This window comes from Marmota flaviventris, chromosome 2 (assembly GCF_047511675.1).
Source record: "Marmota flaviventris isolate mMarFla1 chromosome 2, mMarFla1.hap1, whole genome shotgun sequence".
NCBI lineage: Eukaryota > Metazoa > Chordata > Mammalia > Rodentia > Sciuridae > Marmota > Marmota flaviventris.
The window spans coordinates 16,442,465-16,449,168 of record NC_092499.1 but is presented as its reverse complement, the minus strand read 5'-3'; the positions used below and the strand labels follow the sequence as shown (position 1 = coordinate 16,449,168).

Genomic DNA, 6,704 nt, shown 5'->3' with positions numbered 1-6,704 from the left:
CCCACCACCCCCGCTACTGTCTCAGCCACTAAGGAATGGACACTCCATCTCGTGTCTCCAGAGAAGCCCTGGGGTGTGGCGGGGGTACAGGTAGCAGGGGAGGAAGGGAGCTGTCTTACACTCCCGTGTTTCACCACAATCAACTACTAGACAGCAAAGAACGATGACCTTTCCTCCATCACACTGGTGACTAGATGGCTGGGCCGCAAACCCTGAGAGTATATTTCTCCCATCATTTGCATTTCTGTCACTTTCCCAGGTGATACGGTTTAGATGTGAGGTGTCCCCCAAAAACTCATGTGTGAGACAGTGCAAGAAGGTTTAGAGGTGAAATGATTGGGTTATGAGTGTTTTGACCTAATCAGTGCGTTAATCCCCTAACAGGGGGATAACTGCAGGCAGGTAGGGTATAGCTGGAGGAAGTAGGTCCCAGGGGGTGCGCCTTGGGGGTATATATTTTGTCCTTGCAGAGCAGGGCACTCACACTTGCCCCCACCCCCTCCCCCTTTCTCTCTCTCTTTCTCCCTCTCAGCTTCCTGGTACCATGTGCCCAGCTGCTTTCCTCCACCACACACTTCCACTATGATATTCTGCCTCACATTAGGCCCCGAGGAATGGAGCTGGCCATCTATGAACTGAGACCTCTGAAACCGTGAGACCCAAATCAACTTTTCCTCCTTGAAAATTGTTCTTTTCAGGTCTTTTGATCATAACAGTAAAAAAACTGCCTAAAACACAAGGTCACAGCATAATCCATTTGGGAAATGGACAAAAGAATAACTGACCATTGCATGTCTGAGAAGCCACCATGTGGTTGTACAGCCACAGAGCCATGTCCTCTGTAGATGGAGAATATCAGGGACTCCCATGACCCCAGCAATGAGGACTAGGCAGGCCTGGCAACCTCCCAAGTGGGACTCACTTGCCTACATAGAGATGAAGCTCAGCTGGTACAGAAGCCCAGCCAGAGACCAGAGTGGGCAAGAAGAGCCAAGGTCTTGCCTTGAAGCCAAATCCCAGCTCAAGTATTTCCAGGGGGATGACCATGTCCAAGTATGAACACACACTCAGTCCCTGATTGCCTCGTTTTCAAAACAGAGCTACTACTGCTGTCTCGGATGATTGTCCATTTCTTCATTCAGAATAGATATGGGTGCCACAACATGATTGAACCCTAACAATATTACCTAAGTGAAAAATGCTACATGGTGTTCCATCTATATAAAGTTCCATTTATATTAGCTGAGTGGCTGGGAGAGGCCATCCTGCCAGAAGCTCCCAGAGATTTCTGCTATATTTGAAACCGGTCCTGTTGGTCAGTGGTATTCATCAAATCCATAGAATAGAAAGATCTGTGGGTGCCTGAGGCTGGGAGAGGCTGCGGGAAATGGAGAGTGACTACCAACAGGTATGGATTTCTTTTTGGATTTGTGAATATTTTCTAACATCTGATAGTGATGATGGTCACACAACACTGTGAATAGACTAAAAACCACTGAATTATACATTTTTAAATAGATAAATTTATGGTATGTAAATTACATCTTATAGAAGCTAGGGCTTTTTTTATATATAGATATAGATCCCTCACTACATGCAGGTTCTTTGAAAGCCATGAGTAAATATCTAGGTTGGTTGGCTAACTATCAGGATATTAACCAGAAGAACAAGAAAGTGACACAATCCGCTGGAAAGCATAAATTATAGCTTTTTTTTTCCATGTGGCCAGGAAGATGAGGGACGTTCCAACTGAGCATGACCACCAAAAGTAGCCAACCATCTCTCAAAACAAGAAGAGGGTCTTACTGGGAGAAATGAACAAGGAGAAGCTCGTGCAAAACAAGAACATTGGATTGGGCTTCAAGATGCCCAAAGAAGCCATTGAGGGTGCCATCACTGACAAGAAACAGCCCTTCCCTGGTGGCAGACCCTATTAGGCATGGTGATCAAGATAAAGATGCAGAGGATCATTATAATCCACTGGGACTATCTCAGCTACATCCACAAGTACAAGCGCTTTGAGAAGTGCTACAAAAACATATTCATGCATCTATCCCCTGCTTTCAGGTCATCCAAATCAGTGACATTGTCACAGTTGGGGAGGACCAGCCCCTGAGCAAGATGGTGTGCTTCAACCTGCTCAAGGTCACCAAGGCCACTAGCACCAAGAAGCAATTCCAAAAGTAATCAGACTGGATGCCTGTGCACTTCCTGAAATAAAATAAAGATGTTTTCCCTTCCAAAAAAAAAAAAGAACGATAAGTTATATTTTATGTGTTATGCACTGAGTATTTTGCTTAATGCATTGAAGACCCTCAGTAAAGATTTGCTACCAGTTACATCATTGCCATCATCTAATAGGTGCCTCCCATGCCTAGCACTGAGCCCTGCTCTTTGCATGCACAGTCTCACTTCAGTCTCACAACAGTACCCATCCCCCAGGGGTGGGTATTGCTACCATTTCTGGATCTCAGGTAGGGTAACCTGCAGTCAGAGAGGTAAGTTAGCACCTAAGGTCAGAAGCAGAGCAGGGGCCACCTACACCTTCTCATCACACATCTCATCTCTAGCAGCAGCCAGTCAGAAAACGTGTCATCAGTACCACTGACCGACAGGACTGGTTTCAAATACAACAGAAAGCTCTGGGAGCTTCTGGCAGGATGGCCTCTCCCAGTCACTCAGCTAAGAGCCCTGGCAGCATCCGTGTGGCCTCACTGACCTGCCTCAAGCTCCAGGTACGATGCTCAGGACCCCTGGATTGTTAGTGGACACCACAGCCAGTTCAACCAGCTGATGCCTCCTTAGGCTCTTGTGACTCAGGCTGCCCTATTTGCCTGTCTGCTCTAGCAGCTTGGAGATGGCCAGCCTCATCCCAAACAGAAGCCCATCCCAACCCCTATTTAGAAGACATAGACACTCTGGAAATCCTGTATAGCAAAATGTTCCCATCTGCTAGAGTGTGTGCCTGTGTGTGGGCACATGTGTGTATTTAAGTACCTCACACTGCAATTCCTTAGAGATCGATTTATGTGCCACTATCATGGGGGAGACCCAAACTCTCCTGACCTCTCAGTGTACATGCACAGCACACACAGTCCTAATGAACAGGAGTTTTTCACAAAATTTAAATACAAACTAGCCAGTTCAGAAGCCTTCTTTGAAATCACTGAATTTTCTGTTGCTGACTTCAGCAGGATGGATACTCATTTTATACTAACTTGTCAATGGAAAGATTTTTTTTGCAGAGCAATGTGACATCAGAATACCTTCATTTTCATTCTGTGTGTAATATTTTTTGAGCCCCTTTACTTATCCAATGTGTGCCTGAAATTGATTTCTAGAGTGTAGAGGACTTCAACTTGAGTGTCCAAAAGGGACACTGAGCTTTGGCAACATGGGGATGGAGACTTCGTCTTATTCATCACTGTACCTGGAAGGCGCAGAACAGTGCCTGGCACAAAGAAGGCATGCAGCAAACATCTGCTGTTAGATGGATGGATGTCTTCTCCAAGAGGCTGAGGGGACACACACATCAGCACTTGCTGTCGACCAACAGAAATCTCAACATCAATACACTCCAACTCTTAGCTGAGCCTACTTCATTAATTCTTTTTTTTTTTTCCTCCTCCTGTCCAGGGGTACTTAACCATTGAGCCACATGCCCAGCCCTTTTTATTTTTTATTTTGAGACAGGGTCTCGCTAAGTTACTTAGGGCCTGACTGCATTGCTGAGGCTGGCTTTGAACTTGCAATCCTCCTGCCTCAGCCTCCTGAGTCACTGGGATTACAGGCATGAGCCACTATGCCTAGCACTCGTCATTAATTTTTTTTTTTCTTGGTACTCAGGATCGAAGTCAGGGGCACTCAACCACTGAGTCACAACCCCAGCCCTACTCTGTATTTTATTTAGAGACAGAGTCTCACTGAGTTGCTTAGCACTTTGCTGTTGCTGAGGATGGTTTTGAACTCACAATCCTCCAAGCTGCTGGGATTACAGGCGTGTGCCACTGCACCCGACCCAAAAGAAGAGGAGAAAAATGAGCTCAGCACATGTTGGCATTGCCAGAAGAGGCACCTCTGGATAATGGAGGTGACCACACAGGGTTCAAACACTCACTTTGTCCCTTCTTCGCTGTCCAGGCAAGGGCAGCAAATCTAGACTTCAGTGTGCCTTCTGAGAAGCTTTGCTGGGCTTAGAGATCTTGAAAGTCCCTCCCAGTTTCTGAAGAGAGTTGAATGTGAGCTGGACGAGTCCTGGACATCTGCACTAGGGAAGTGTGCTTTCAGGACCCTTTCCTGCTCTTCCCTGACACCTCCTGCCCTCCAGAGCCCGCCGTCTGCCCCCTGCAGAGACCTCTGACTTTTCCCCTTCTCACTTGACAGCAGTTCATCAACTTGTGACACCTCTGTTCCAGGTTCTGTTCCTCCTGGCCCAGCTTATACACCTAACTCGGCTGTGCCCAGGGGCCTTGAGAGAGAGTGTGTTACCTGAGAAACTCTATTTGTACTTTGTCAAGACAAGTTCTGCCGATGAAGTTTTAATCCCTATCTCCTTCAGTGCATTTACCGTGGCACATCATGATTCTTTGTGCACCTGGCTCAGTGGCCAGGCTGTGACTTCTCGGAGTGCACAGCCCCGGCGGTGGGGGAGGGGGGTTCATCTTTCTGTGCTCAGGGCCAAACCCCATTTCTATGGGCACTTACTCAATAAGTGTTTATAGAATAACCAGATGGATGAATGGCAACAGCTGGTGAATGGAGTAACCAATGGATCCTAGGCATCCTGGTGGCCATGGGAAGGAGCAGTGTGGGTCATGGAGACGGGAACTTAGAAGGCTCCTCAAATCCCACCCCCTGTGGCTGTGTGCTGTGTCTGTCTTTAGAGCTGAGGCTGAATGCAGAGATTATCTCCTGACAAGCAGGCATTCATGCTCCTACAGAAGCTGTGTTCTCACCCTGGCAGAGAAAGGATCAGGGCAGACAGTCTCTCATTAATGCAGGCTCTGGGGAGGCCTTCTGAGCTGAGGCCACAAGGACAGGACTAGCAGGGGTCCCATTATAGTTGAAGGAGAAATACCTCAATGTTACAATACCCCCGACACACCAGGAACAAAGTGACAGCAGGCGTGGAGAGGTCTATGGCAATTGTAATAAGCCCATTATGCTGGACTCACAGCCGTATGTTTCCAAGAGGCGTCTGAAGTACCCAAGAATGTGGACACGCCAGTTTCTGGTTTATTGATCTGTTCCCACCAGATATGCAGATTATCACAGAATCAAGGACTGTGTAACAAAGCCAGGGAAAAGATCATTTTAGCAAACAGAAATTGAAACGCAATCACCATTGCTTTAAGATACACCTCCCACGTGTAACTGGAGGTTTGGAATTGGTTATCATAAACCAAAGATGTCAAGAAAAGCTTCTCTCTGCCCAGATGCTTATCGCCAATTCCTAGAAGAAGACACAGACACCCCAGGCGACTCCAGTACTGTGCCTTCATTCTCCACAAACATTTGTTGACTCCATTGGTGGACTTATGAGTGGCTTAAATAATCTTTAAAATAAAAACTTAATTGTGTCATCTTTCTATTTTACACCATTCCAAGTCTTCCCATTAGGCTCGGGGGGCGGGGGGGAGACAAACTCCTTAATACAACTTGCTATACCTTGCATAATCTGACCACCTCCCACCTCCCAACCTCATGACACCATGCCACATCTCACTCTCTAGCCAGTAAAAGATCCAAATCTTCTGACCAAAGACCAGAGCTCTGGTTACCATGCCTCACTGGCTCTCTCTGTTCTTTAAGAACACATTCAAAAATTCAAGATCTAAACCAAAGAGCTGCCCAAAGCATGGAGTGCCAGGAGCCACCATCTTTAAGCACAACTTAAGTTACAGCTGAAGTCTGTACACATCAGGCCTTACAAGCCATTTTTCATAGTAAAAATGAAAATGCGAAGGAAATTATGTGCATGTGGCTTGCTCTGGGTCACAATGAATACCAGTGTGGATCCAGGAATTGAACATGGAGTCTCAGGAAGTGTAGAGTTACTTTGAAACTAAAAGGAGCTGTGTAGAAGCTACCCTCAAAGTCGGTCACTGTGGGGAGGGGGATACCAGGATGAAGGAATAGAAGAGGAAATGACAGAACTAGAGGTTTGATACAATGGCACATTGGCATCCTGAGACTTCATCTGCCCTTGGTTGCTATGGCTACAGACACCATGACAGCTGGCTCTGGAACGTGAAGGGGCCCCAGGCAGTCTCATTTGACCCTCTCCCATCGTGCCCTAGACTCTGTCTTTGTAATTTTGTGCAGAAAGTGACATATCCAACAATGTCCAGCTCCCGGTCATTCTCAAGTCCACAGAGGCACTCAAAGGAAACCCTATTCACTCTTCTCTGCCCAAACACAGAGGCTCCAAAACTTCCTTCAGAATGCAAAATCGCCCCAGGAATAAGCCAAGCGTGTAACATTGGGAAACGTGGGAACCCTAGGCATTAAATGTACCCTGCTGCCAGTAATTTTTTTTTTTCAGGAATGTACAGAAAAAGCAATAAGGACATTTAAAAAAAAAAAATGTTTTCTCGAAACACGACAAGGAGTGCTAACAGTCCTCTCTCCACCGGTCGTGGGGTGAGATTCTGACGTGTGCTTTAGTCACAGGATTCAGACCCTGGCCTGCCACCACATCAGGG

At 46.7% G+C, this 6,704-nt stretch overlaps 1 pseudogene; it reads left to right on the top strand.

The window, feature by feature from the left end:
- Nucleotides 1-1,733: 1,733 nt before the first annotated feature.
- On the top strand, nucleotides 1,734-2,187 carry LOC114089711 (small ribosomal subunit protein uS17-like; annotated as a pseudogene).
- The last annotated feature ends 4,517 nt before the right edge of the window (nucleotides 2,188-6,704 follow it).